Genomic DNA, 14,535 nt, shown 5'->3' with positions numbered 1-14,535 from the left:
TCTCAATCTATTTAATTTTGCAATCTTTACTTTCAATCTATATCATAAAATACAAAAAAATATTTATCTTATTATTATCATCTCTATCAGATCTCACTCTTGCAAGTGGCCAAGAAGGGATTGACAACCCCTTTATCGCGTTGGTTGCGACGTTCTTATTTGTTTGTGTAGGAACGAGGTGACTCGCGCGTGGTCTCCTACTGGATTGATACCTTGGTTCTCAAAAACCGAGGGAAATACTTACGCTGCTTTACTGCATCACCCTTTCCTCTACAAGGGAAAACCAACGCAGTGCTCAAGAGGTAGCACGGCCTTAACGTTTCATGCCGTCTCAGTCTCTCGAAGGTGCTCATAGGTGTCCGATGATCCTGGCTTCCTGAATGAGCAGCGGACACTGTATCAGACCATCCATAGGGCCCGCAAGGCCCTCCCGATCGTCCTTCGAGTTATTGCGCTCGTCGTGGCGCCGAGCATTGTTAATATGGTCAATGAACATGAAGCAGGAGATGACTTTATTTTGACTGGATGACAGTAGGTACCCACTAGGGCCATAGCCGTACGTACGCAAGTGCCTCCTTATTATGTACAACTATATTTTTTGCTTCCTCCTGGTTTCCTGACATCATGGTCCCACACCAGTGTCAATCTATGTAGTCAATATAAACGAGAGAATTGCACAAGGTGCGGCCGACAGCTGGGACCAAGCAGCTCGAGCAGTATTTGTGTTTTTGAGGCGTGAGCACTGCAGAGTTTTTCTTGGCGATGTTTTCGTTGTTGTTCAGAGGAGAGCAGGGTATTAATTGGGCGGGCTGTGGCCTGTCTAGCCCAGGACATATATCCAACCCAGATATTAATTTTTGTCAAGATAAAAATTGCTGGCCCAACTATACGTTTTTTTTTGAGAAATACTCACGCAAGGTCAACTTGTTAGTCTCCGCCCCGCTTGGCTACAAATCTTTCCTAGGAGGGATGCATTAGGCTTAACAAGAAAATGAGCTTTAAAAATAATAAATGGCATGCAATTATAAAAATTGGGCAATAACTATAAAAAAATTGCACCAAACACAAAATTAGTTTATAAAATATTATTTATGTATTTTGAAAATCTTAACTTTTTAATTGTTGCACACGCAATGTTTCGTTGGATTTTTATGTAATACAAATTTATATTTAATCTGACTAGAAATTTCGGGATAAAAATATTTCGGATCCCATCAAAATGTGGGAAATTTTATTGAATTCTGTCTTGAACGGTTGGTTGAAATTATTAATCGTTGTCTAGCTAGAAAATGGGTTGTACTTTTAACAAACTGTAAATCGGCTGTAGTAATTTTCATTAGAATCCAAAAATAGGTTGTACATTCTTACAAATCACAAATGGGCTATAAGTTCTCTGCCACAGACTTGTGGGCCTACTAAGTTGATGCGTCCCCTAAAAAAAGAAGTTGACGCGTATGCAAGGCTTTGTCAACTTCATATAGTCAACACACTGTTCTAGCAGCAGTGGCCGTTGGATGTCTATCCAATGGATGTCGTGTTCTTCTTCAATCTCGGATATTCTAGCTTCGGCCGCCCAAAAAATGATTCCTCCCCCTGACATCTGGGGCGCACCATTTCAGAGGCTGACTTGTGGGCCTACTAAGTTCACCTGTACCAAGGGCTTTGTCAACTTAGTCAATATAAACGATTCTAGCCGCAGTGACCGTACGATGTCCATCCAACGGCCGTAGTGCTTGTTCAACCTCTGGTCTTCTTGCTCCAGCCGCCCAAAGCAGCGCCGGTCGTGCCGCCTACTCCTGCCTCCCGTGGCCGGCTGTGCTGTCACAGAGGCCTCACCGCCCCCTAATACTCCCACCGCTAGCCAGACCATCCCTCCACTCACCCACACCCCTTGTTATTCTGCGGCGACGGCAGCCTCACACCGCAGCCGAACCAGTGAACCCTCGTACTCCTCTCCGCACGGGCTTCCACTGTCGCGTCTTCCTCGGCTCCGCGTCGTCCCCTTCCTAGGCCTCGCCGTCGTCCACCGCCTTAGTGCTCTCGGCGCGGCGTGGTCAATGTGGTTAACGACCAACTTCCACCGGAAGAGTACTATACGTGGAGAGGCTGACCATGGGTCCACGGTCGCAGCTGGGTCCACGGCCACAACCCAGTTTTTTTTTATTTGCCAAGTAAGTAGCTTTGTCATGCTTGTTGGGCTGCAAATCTTTCAAGACGAGGAAAGCTTCATTCGGCTGGCCGAGAAAATGGCCTATCAGTGGGTTGTGCATTTTTAAAACACATCAAACCGGCAATTAGTTTCAAATCTCTTTTTTTCATTTTGAGATTTTAAATTGCATTGATTTTTATGCGTGGACAATTTGTTGGATTTTATATTGATATACATTTATTTTTAAAATCAGTTTGAATGTGACTCGAAATTTCGGAATTAAAAACAGTTCAGACCGCACCGAAATATGCAAAATTTCGTATAATTTTTTAACCGTGGCCACAATATGGGCTGTAATGCTAACAAAAAAATATGGGCTCCAAAAAAAACCTTAAGAATTAGCAAATGGACTGTAAATTATTAGAAATAATGGCAGATAGGTTGTATGATGTTTTCCACAAATTTGAGGCTTCCCTAAAAAAAGGATGACGCACAAGCAGTGATTGTTGGATGTCCATCCAACGACCGTCGTGCTTCTTCAATCTCTGCTCTTCCTGCTCCAGCCGCTCAAACAAGCGCCGGCGGGACTGCCTGCTCCCTCCTCCCCGCGGCCGGCTGTGCTGCAGCGCAGGCCTCACCGCCCCACCGTACTCCCATCGTTGGCCTAGCCATCCCTCTACTCACCCACACATGTTGTTATTCTCCGGCGATGGCAGACGAACCAGTAAACCCTTGTACAGTCGTACTCCCCTCCGTGTGGGAAACAACTGCCAAGTCTTCCCTGGCTCCGTGTTGTTCCCTTCTTAGGCCTCACCGTCGTCCACCGCCCTGGTGCTCTCGGCGCGGCCTGGTCAACGTGGTCAACGACCGACATGCATCTGAAGTGGAGTGTACATGGAGAGGCTGACAGTTGGGTCCACGGCCGCACGCAAGGAAATGCCTCCTTATTACGCACAAAATAATGATTCCTCCACCTGACATCTGGGACCCACCGAAAGGGCCTCTGTATTTCGTGAAAAAAATGTTACCGCCGCTTACAGCTTGGACCCACCAACTATATCTTCGCATGCAAGGAAGTGCCTCCTTATTACGCACAAAAAAAATGAATACTCCCCCTGCAAGCTGGGACCCAGTATAGTGGCAGGCTGAATTGTGGGCCTACTAAGTTGACGGGGATGGAGGGTGTCGGTGTCAAAACCGGCGGATCTCGGGTAGGGGGTCCCGAACTGTGCGTCTAGGCTGGATGGTAACAGGAGGCAAGGAACACGATGTTTTACCCAGGTTCGGGCCCTCTTGATGGAGGTAAAACCCTACGTCCTGCTTGATTAATATTGATGATATGGGTAGTACAAGAGTAGATCTACCACGAGATCAAGGAGGCTAAACCCTAGAAGCTAGCCTATGGTATGATTGTCGTATGATGAGGTTGTCCTACGGACTAAAACCCTCTAGTTTATATAGACACCGGAGAGGGTTAGGGTTACACAAAGTCGGTTACAATGGTAGGAGATCTTGAATATCCACATCGCCAAGCTTGCCTTCCACGCCAAGGAAAGTCCCATCTGGACACGGGACGAAGTCTTCAATCTTGTATCTTCATAGTCCTGGAGTCCGGCTGAAGGTATAGTCCGGCTACCCGAACACCCCCTAATCCAGGACTCCCTCAGTAGCCCATGAACCAGGCTTCAATGACGACGAGTCTGGCGCGCAGATTGTCTTCGGCATTGCAAGGCGGGTTCCTCCTCCAAATTCTTCATAAAAGTTTGTGAACACCAAGAGTAGTGTCCGGCTCTGCAAAATAAGTTTCCACGTATTGCCACAGGGAGAATAATATTAACACAAATCTAATCCGCTGACGTATTCCGCAGCGTGACATCACACTACGGCCAAGCCTTTATTCGAATCGTTTTCACTTCTCCACCTCAGCGTGTTTTGTGAGGCGGTTTCCTTGGCACGTCTTGTCAAAGCAGAGATCGTGTCCCCTTTATTTATGGGATTCTTGTTAATACGGACGTGGGTAACCCAACCGCGCCATTTATCACGGCGCTTGGGAGGCAAGCGAGTTTTACTAGGCTGGTGGGGACGCACAGTCGCATCCACCCATATAAAGGGATAAGGATCCACCTTTTTACCTACGCCTTCTTCCTCCTTTGCCTATCCATCTTCTGCGCACCCGAGCTCCAGCGCCCAAGTCCGCACTTCCTACCTCAACCTTCTCCAACAATGTCCGGAGCGGGAGGCAAGTGGATGGTCTCCTCTGTCACGGAGGGCCATGTCAAAAAGCTAAGGAAGGCCGGATACTTGTCCAAAGACATCACGCACCGGCTTCCTGAGGAGGGGCAGCTTCTCCCCACCCGAAGGCCCCATGAGAGGGTAGTATTTCTTCCCCACTTCCTCCGCGGACTGGGTTTTCCTCTCCACCCATTTGTCCGCGGGCTCATGTTCTACTATGGCCTAGATTTCCACGATCTGGCCCCGAACTTCATCCTCAATATCTCGGCGTTTATCGACGTGTGCGAGGCTTTCCTCTGCATCCGCCCCCATTTCGGCCTCTGGCTCAAGACCTTCAACGTCAAGCCAAAGGTGGTGCGTGGCAACCAAGCAGAGTGCGGAGGTGCCATGGCGGGCAAAATAGCCAACGTCCTATGGCTCGAGGGCTCCTTTGTGGAGACCTTGAAGGGGTGGCAGTCAGGGTGGTTTTACATCACTGAGCCACGCGATCCGAAGTGGATCGCAGCCCCTGAATTCCGATCCAGACCCCCTATGCAGCTCACGTCCTGGAAGGAGACGGGCTTGTCGTGGGGCGACGAAGAAGAGGTGACTGGACTGCAAAAATGCATCCAGTCCCTGGTGAACAAGCAGCTCAAGCTTGTCAATGTAGTCCAGGTCATGCTCGTCCACCAGATCCTTCCGTGTCAAGAACGGGACTTCAATTTGTGGGAGTTCAACCCGGCGCAGCACCGAACTCTGAGCAGGCTCTTCGACATGACGTACGAAGATGTCTGGAAGGGGCTAACCAAAGGCGCCGAGGCTCCCGCATCTACCTTTGAAGACCGCGGATTCAGCTCGCAGCGTCCTGCTGGCGAGGTAAGATATTTTCATCTTTTACAAGATGTTAAGTTTTTTCATAGTTTGACTCTATGCGGGATCTAAACTCCCTCACCTTTGACAGGATTGGCAGGCGAAGTCCAGACTGATTAACTGTCCGGCTCCCTTGCCCGAAGACCCAGCCCCTGCTCTCCTAGTGAAGCTACTAGTTCCGGCACCTTATGTGGTGCCGGAGAAGAAGGCCAAGAAGAAGAAGTCCATGGGGACTCGAAAGAGTTCCCAGCATATGGTGGTGTCGGACTCGTCGTCCGACGAGTCCGAGACGCACTCCTCCCGTGAAGACGAGGAGGAGGAAGAAGAAACCTCTCCCCCTCCAGCAGGGGGAGGAAAGAAGAGGAAGGCCGCCCCAGTAGGGGAGGCTAAAGGGTCCAAGAAGAGGAAAACCCCTCCGCCGGACTACGCCCCCGGCGCTGACGAGGACGAAGAGGAGTGGCCGGACAGGGCCAAGCGTCCGGCGAAATCATAAGTGTTCGGATACCAGAGTACCTCATGATATTCCTTTTGTTGCACAGCTTTCCCTAATGTCGAATATAATCATGCAGCCCGCCCAAGGACGGGCTCGACGAGTCATCGAGCGGCTCCCTGGATTCATCGGACGTGAATTCAGTTCTGCCCGCTGCCTCCCCCTGTACTGCGGATGACGCCGAAGTGGCGTCGCGACAAGCTCCGGGGCAAGAGGAGGTGGTCCAGGAGGAGCCGTGAGGCGACCTCCCGGACTCTAGGAGTAAAGGGGACAAGACCCCCCAGGGCTCCAAGTCCGGCTTTAAGCCGGACACCGCGCCAGAATCATCAACGGTTCCGGACCGCGGCAGGCGGACTCCTGCCAAGAGGAGAAAGCCTATTGAGCCGGCATCCTCCGTCCAACCGGAGGCGTCGGACAATCTGCTGGAGGCGCTTAAGGGCGCCTCCATCGACGAGGAGCACCGTACCATCATGAGTACGGTGGTCCAGAAGGTTCGGTCCGCCAAAAGTGGACTGACTGAAGCTTGTGCTAGCCTTCTAACAGGCTTCGAGGTAAGTAAAAATATGTAAAAATATTACCGCATAGACAGTAGCCCCTGATACTCTGTTTGGCGTTCGAAAAGAAAAGCCGAATAGAGGATCTATTAAATATTGCAGGAGTCTAACTAAAAAGGAGTCGATATACATATGCAGGCTTCACTGCTGGCCACCGCCGCACTGACTGCGGAGGTGGGTGCCCTGAAGCAGGGCCTCGAGCGGACCGAGCAAGAGCTCGGCCTTGCCAAACGGCAGCTCGAGGAGAAAGAAGGTAAGAAATACCTTATAGAAAAAGTGCCTATAAGAAGACGCAATTGCAAAAAATGACAGGAGTACACTGCTTATTGTAGGGGCCACGACTGAGGTGGCGACCCTCAAGCAGGTGCTGTCCGAGGCCGAGAAGAAAGCGGCCACGGAGCGCACCAAGCGGGAGAAGTTTGAGGCGCAGGTCGGCGAGGTGCAGCGAGAGCTTCAGGCTCTCACGAAAAAACATGAGAGTTTGGAGCTAGACTCGAAGACGCGAGCGTCCGAGCTTGCTGCGGCCTTTAAAACTGCCCAATCTGCCAAGGCCGAAGCCCAGAAGGCCCTCCGGGAATTGGATGCGGTGAAAAAGATAGCGGGGGTAAGGCATTCTCTATGCAAAGCAGACATATAAAAGTAAACTACTTGTTACTTACCCGAATCCGGAGCTCTCCAGGGGCATTCGCAGATCTTCCCCGCAGCGTATCCGATGCCTCCGCATTCTACCGAGCCGAGAAAGGCAGCTCGACGGAGAAGGTGTTCTGGTCTCAGTACGCTAAGGCCGGACACCCTGTGCCCTTGAGCGACCAGCTGAAGCAGCTGGTCGAGCTCCACAAGGCGGCCGAACAGGCCCTGAAGGGCTTCATAGTTCGGCTGTGGCCTGGAGAGGCCCTGCCTGGGAGCTACTTCGGACTGGTGCGGCGGCTGGTGGACGCTTGTCCAAGGCTCGAGGTCATCAAGCGCTCCGTCTGCATCGAAGGTGCCCGTAGGGCCCTTGCCCGTGCAAAGGTGCACTGGGGTAAGCTGGACGGTGAGAAGCTTGTGAGGGACGGGCCGCCGCCGGGGAAGGAGCATCGCAAGCCCGAGAACTATTACAAGGATGTTCTGGCTGGTGCCCGCCTTATGACGGATGAATGTACCAAGGATGTAATTTTTGAATGAACTCGCTCGTGTTATCCTGTGCACTGAAAACTTGTTCATATGCGCTAAGCAATGCTTGTTGAATTTAAAATATTACTTTCTGTGCGGCCGTTTATCAAAAAATTGAGAGATGGCCAGTCATCGGCTTCTGCCCCCATGCCACTAGTGCTGGGGTGTTTGGGATAAACCTGAGCTCTCTTTTTCCCATGATTGGGTCCGTCGAGGGAGGCGATCAGCACAACGAACAAGGCAACCGGACTATAATGCTTGAACACTCTCACTTAGCCACAGAACTCTATAATTTTAAATTTCGGTGAAGCCCCTAGTATTCGGAAGACCGAGTTCGGGGCGCCATCCACGCCTTGGCTGGACAAAGCCGGTTCCTCGCTCGAAGCGGCATAAGTCTTTAAGGACTCGAAAAACCTCTCGAACAGCGACCGGTCTCTCGCTTCATCATGACAGTCGGTTTTAGCTTTCTCTACTGAGGTGCTCAGCCCAGCTCAACTGGGGCACAATCGCAGTAGTTCTCCTAGTGCTACCTTAGCCGATATAGCGGAACGTAAGGCACCAAAACATAGGAGCCGGGCAAACCCAACCATTGACCCAAATCATGATTCGGAGCCGATGCATATAGTGCTATAAGTTCGGGGTGCCGCACTTGTGAAAGTGTATGGACTTCTCACGCCATACAGATGGGTACTGAAGCCCCTGGCGTATTTTTCCGTACCACAGTGTACGGATGCGACATGTTATTAATAAACATATATAAAAAGAGGATAATGCAAAAAATAGACAAAAAGCTATGCATTATTTATAGAAAGGTTGCTATGAAAGCGGAACGATACAAATAGTGCGATAAGCAAAAGAAATTGGACTATTTAACATGTCCCGGCCAGGGGCAGGCCGCGGAGTTGTATTAAAAAACAGGTATACTGCTCGCAATAGAGACCACCTGGGAGTTCCATAATGCGGTGTGGCTTGTCTGCTTTCCTGGATCTTGCATCGTTTGTGCGACAGTTGAATTGCCGAACGGGTCATCCGAAGTATGGAGTCCTGAGAGTACGAGAAAAAAAGAAAAAAAAGGAATCCGGCAGCCCCTGGTGCGGTTTAAGCCGTATTTCGGGCGTGCCGTGATAGTGCCCCTTCCCCTGTGCCCATGGTATTTCAAGAGCGTAGTTATGTACGCGAAGCACTGGTTTCGCTATATCGCGAGGGCTAGGGTTGGGGCCGCATTGCTACGCTAGCTCAGAACGTGCCAGGCGGTCTTCTTGTAGGGTACTCCGGGCGCGCTTGACAGTGTCCGGCTTTTTGAAGGCCGAACTGGAGAACTGCCTAGAGAGGCTGCTTTGTACTTCTGCTGCGAGCGCTGCTGTGTGCTCCTCCGTTCGGAGGGAGCGTTCAGTGTTCCCATTGACCGTGATCACTCCTCTAGGGCCTGGCATCTTGAGCTTGAGGTATGCATAGTGCGGTACCGCGTTGAATTATGCGAATGCGGTTCGCCCGAGCAGTGCGTGATAGCCACTACGGAACGGGACTATGTCGAAGATTAACTCCTCGCTTCGGAAGTTATCCGGAGATCCGAAGACCACTTCCAATGTAACTGAGCATGTATAGTTGGCTTCTACACCTGGTATGACGCCTTTAAAGGTCGTTTTGGTGGGCTTGATCCTCGAGGGATCTATGCCCATTTATCGCACTGTATCCTGGTAAAGCAGGTTCAGGCTGCTGCCGCCGTCCATGAGGACTCTTGTGAGATGAAATCCGTCAATGATTGGGTCTAGAACCAGTGTGGCGAAGCCGCCGTGACGGATGCTAGTGGGGTGATCCCTTCGATCAAAGGTGATCGGGCAGGAGGACCATGGGTTGAACTTTGGGGCGACTGGCTCTGTCGCATATACGTCCCGTAACGCACGCTTCCGCTCCCTCTTGGGGATGTGGGTTGCGTATATCATGTTCACCGTCTGCACTTGTGGGGGAAATCCCTTCTGTCCACTGTTGTTCGGCGGCCTGGGCTCCTCCTCGTCGTCGCTATGCAGCCCCTTGTCTTTGTTTTCGGCTCTTAACTTGCCTGCCTGCTTGAACACCCAACAATCCCTGTTGGTGTGATTGGCTGGCTTTTCGGGGGTGCCATGTATCTGGCACAAGCGGTCGAGTATTCGGTCCAAACTGGATGGGCCCTGAGTATTCCTTTTAAATGGCTTTTTCCGTTGACCGGATTTGTAGCCTTGGAATCCGGCATTAACTGTCGTATCCTCGTTGTTGTCGCTGTTAACGCGGCGCTTTTGTTTGTTCCGACGCGACCTGTCACTTTTGTCCTTGGTATTCGAATTACCAGGGTTCTTGGTTAAGTTGTTGCTGTGAGCTAGCCAGCCGTCTTCTCCCGTGCAAAAGCGGGTCATGAGTGTCATGAGGGCTGCCATAGATTTCGGCTTTTCCTGTCCCAGGTGCCGGGCAAGCCACTCGTCACGGATATTATGCTTGAAGGCCGCTAAGGCCTCTGCATCCGGATAGTCGACTATCTGGTTTTTCTTTGTTAGGAACCGTGTCCAGAATTTCCTGGCCGATTCCTCTGGCTGCTGAATTATGTGGCTTAGGTCATCGGCGTCCGGTGGTCGCACATAAGTGCCCTGGAAGTTGTCAAGGAATGCGGCTTCCAGGTCCTCCCAAGAACCGATTGAGTCTGCTGGCAAGCTGTTGAGCCAATGTCGGGCCGGTCTCTTAAGTTTGAGTGGGAGGTATTTGATGGCGTGTAGATCATCACCGCGGGCCATGTGGATATGAAGGAGATAATCCTCGATCCATACCGCAGGATCTGTTGTGCCATCGTACGATTCAATGTTTACGGGTTTGAAGCCCTCAGGGATTTTATGATCCATTACTTCATCTGTGAAGCATAGTGGGTGTGCGGTGCCTCTGTATTGGGCTATATCACGACGCAGCTCGAAGGAGCTTTGTCTGTTGAGTTCGGCCCGGCCGGATTTATTGCATCCTGAGTGACGATCACCGTCACGTGCCGTGGGGCGCCTGCGCGATCCATAGATCGATCTTGTTTGCCTTGCCTTGTCCTCCAGTATGTCATGCAGGTCGGGCGCATTTTCCCATGCCTTAGTATGCTTGACGTGGCGTCGGGGCATGGCTTGAGTGGAGGGCCAAGAGGCCTCTCTGTCGCGGCCACGAGGTGGCCGGTCGGCCGTGTCATGCGCTGGTGATGTAGGTGCTTCCTCCTCTAGTCGGGGTAGCAACCTGCGCTTTGGATAACTCTTGGAGGGGCGTTTGAGTTCATACTCTTTGGCCGCAAGGACTTCAGTCCATCTGTCAGCTAGCAAATCCTGATCAGCTCTAAGCTGTTGCCGCTTTTTCTTGAGGCTGCTTGCCATGGCCATAAGCCTGCGTTTAAACCGCTCTTGTTCGGCGGGATCCTCTAGCACGACGAACTCATCGTCTTCGGAGGGAGGCGTATAATTATCGTCCTCAACCTCTTGGTCCGCCGCCCTCTCGTGAGGGCTGGCTTCTCTGTCCTCCTGTGCTAAATCTTGCTGGAGGGGGTGTTCTTCGGCGCTATCCGGAGTAGTATTATCTCCCGTGCCGGAATCACCGTTTTTGCTTTGGCGGGATTTAGAGCGACGCCGCTGACGCCGGCGCTTGGGCTGTTTCTTAGAGGTATCATCCCCCGCTGTTTCATCGCCATCTCCATCCTTTGGAGTGTCCACCATATATATGTCATATGACGAGGTGGCCTTCCAGCGCCCTACAGGTGCTGGTTCTTGTTCGTCTCCTGCATCGTCGTCCATGCCGTCGATGTCTTCGGAGTCGAAGTCAAGCATGTCGGTTAAGTCGTCGATAGTGGCTACGAAGTGGGTGGTGGGTGGGTTTTGAATTTCTTCATCGTTCGTATCCCAACCTTGCTGACCGTAGTCCGGCCAGGGCTCTCCTGATAAAGAGAGACTTTGGGGAATTCAGGATGTCGCCGAAGGGCGAGTTCTGAAAGATGTCCGCGGCAGTGAACTCCATTATCGGCGCCCAATCGGATTCGATCGGCAGGGGCGCGGGGGGCTTGGAGTTCGGAGAAGAATCTGGCTTCGCAGAGTCACGGGCCATGCGGGGTGCGGGGCTGGAGTTCGGCTCGATCGCCTCTGAGATCGCAGCCCCTGAGGCAGCGTCCAACCGCTAATCCTCGATCGGCGCAGTAGGCTCTGAATCAATGGTCAGAAGCGGTGCGTGTGCGGCCTCCAAAGCGCTGTTCGGCGGCAGAGCTATATCATGCCCATCGAGACAGTGCGGCGCGCTTGGCTGTGGCTCGAATCCGTCGAAGATCAAGTCCCCGTGGATGTCAGTCGTGTAGTTTAGGCTTCCAAACCTGACCTGATGGCCAGGGGCGTAGCTTTCGATCTGCTCAAGGTGGCCAAGCGAATTGGCCCGCAGTGCGAAGCCGCCGAAGACTAAGATCTGTCCGGGGAGAAAAGTCTCACCCTCGACTGCATCGTTGTTGATGATCGAAGGAGCCATCGGGCCTAAAAGCGACGACACAGAGGAACTCTCAATGAAAGCACCAATGTCGGTGTCAAAACCGGCGGATCTCGGGTAGGGGGTCCCGAACTGTGCGTCTAGGCTGGATGGTAACAGGAGGCAAGGAACACGATGTTTTACCCAGGTTCGGGCCCTCTTGATGGAGGTAAAACCCTACATCCTGCTTGATTAATATTGATGATATGGGTAGTACAAGAGTAGATCTACCACGAGATCAAGGAGGCTAAACCCTAGAAGCTAGCCTATGGTATGATTGTCATATGATGAGGTTGTCCTACGAACTAAACCCTCCGGTTTATATAGACACCGGAGAGGGTTAGGGTTACACAAAGTCGGTTACAATGGTAGGAGATCTTGAATATCCGCATCGCCAAGCTTGCCTTCCACGCCAAGGAAAGTCCCATCCGGACACAGGACGAAGTCTTCAATCTTGTTTCTTCATAGTCCTGGAGTCTGGCTGAAGGTATAGTCCGGCTACCCGAACACCCCCTAATCCAGGACTCCCTCAGAGGGCTTTGTCAACTTAGTCAATATGCACGATTCTAGCTCCATTGACCGTACGATGTCCATCCAACGGCCGTAGTGCTTCTTCGACCTCTGGTCTTCTTGCTCCAGCTGCCCAAACTAGCACCAGTCGTGCCTCGTGCTCCTGCCTCCCGTGGCCGGCTGCGATGCGGTGGAGGCCTCACTGCCCCCTACTACTCCCACCGCTGGCCAAGCCACCCTCTACTCACCCACACCCCCTATTATTCTGCAGCGACGACAGCCTCACACCGCAGGGAACCAGTGATCCCTCATACTCTTCTACGCGTGGGCATCCACTGCCGCGTCTTCCTCGGCTCCATGTCGTCTCATTCCTAGGCCTTGCCGTTGTCCACCGCCCTGGTGCTCTCAGCATGGCGTGGTCAACATGGTCAAGGAACGGCTTCCATTGGACGTGGACTGTATGTGGAGAGGCTGACAGCTGGGTCCACGGCCGCAGCAAGGAAGTGTCTCCTTATTACACGCAAAATAATTATTCCTCCACCAGACAGCGGGGACCCACCAGACGGACCATCGTATTTTGCGAAAAAAACGTTTCCCCTGACTGATGGGACCCACCAGCTATATCTTCGCACGCAAGGAAGTGTGTCCGGGCAAAAAAAACGATTCACCCCTTGACTGTTGGGACCCACCAGCTACATCTTCGCACGCAGGGAAGTGCCTGACAGTCGGGACCCACCAGGTCGAAGCATACGCGGCGTTATCATTCTGGTCGCCAACATGTACGTACATACTGGTCGATGTAGAGGCGCGCACGTGTCGTAGTAGAGGCGCGCACGTAGCATGTACACATACGTATAGCGGCCAGGGTGCAAGAAAGTAAATACGGCAACGTATGTACATACGGGCAGGGTCTCGAATGCCTACTCATGCGTATGTACGGCCAGGGCTCGTGTACATGGCTAGGTCGGAACAGAGAAACAGCGTCGTCGTCGTGTTTATGGGGAGCCAACCGGCTGGGTCGGAACAGAATGTGTCGTCTTGTTCATCGGGAGGGCTTGGACAGAACAGCTGATGGAAACGAGGCCTGGCATACAGCAGAACGAAGGAAACGACCTTGTATTCGACCGACCACGGTTAAAACAGGATCCTGTTCATCGGGAGGGGTCTGGCGTACCGCAAAATGGAGGAAACGGACCTCCTAAGGTCGAAACGGGGGTCCTGTTCATCGGGAGGGGTGTGGCGTACCGCAAAACGGAGGAAACGGACTTGCGTTGGAGTGCTATGGTTGAAATGGGGGTCCTACTCATCGAGAGGGGTGTGGCGTACCACAAAACGGGACTCCACGGGATACTGTTCATCTCCACCGTCGACCCCCTCCAGCCTGCACAGGCTACTATTCATCCACCGTCGACCTCCTCCAGCCTCCACCTGCGACTGTTCATCCACATGCTCCTGTTCATCCAGCCTCCACCACGCGCTACTCCACCAGCTACTGTTCAACCAGCCCTCTCCACGGGCTCCTGTTCAACCACCCCTCCATGGGCTACTGTTCATCCAGCTCTCCACCATCTACTATTCATCTAGCCCTCCACAGGGTGGTCCTGTTCATCTAGCCCTCCACGGGGTCCTGTTCATCCTGCCCCAACCGGCTCGATCGATCGGGTCCTGTTCATCCAGAGGCAACACCACAGGGTCATGTTCATCCACCCCCACCGGGAACTGTTCATCCAAACCCCCCCCCCCAACAACGCTCACTGTTCATCCAGAGGCAGCATTGATCGGCTTCAGTTAGCAGCAGTAGCGAAGAAATCGCTCGATTGGGTTCAGTTAACAGCCATCGATCGATCGCTCGGGTTCAGTAACGCGTAGCCTGCAGGTGCAATCGCTCGGGTTCAGTAGGCGAACGCCTCGCTCAGGTTCAGTCAGAGCCCAACGCCTCGCACCCACGCGCGTGCGTGTACGAGAGAAACGCGCAAACCTCCGTGCATCGCTCGATCCCGACCACCCACCGTAACCGGGAACACCCGATATTTTCCTCGCCCTCGCTTCTACCACTATTTTTTCCGTCATGGACGGCCCAAAGAATGTCATGCAGCTGCGTCTCC

The sequence above is a fragment of the Triticum urartu genome, chromosome 7A (genome assembly GCF_056163025.1).
Source record: "Triticum urartu cultivar PI428250 chromosome 7A, HENAU_Tu73, whole genome shotgun sequence".
Lineage (NCBI taxonomy): Eukaryota > Viridiplantae > Streptophyta > Magnoliopsida > Poales > Poaceae > Triticum > Triticum urartu.
Note: the sequence above shows the minus strand (reverse complement) of the source record.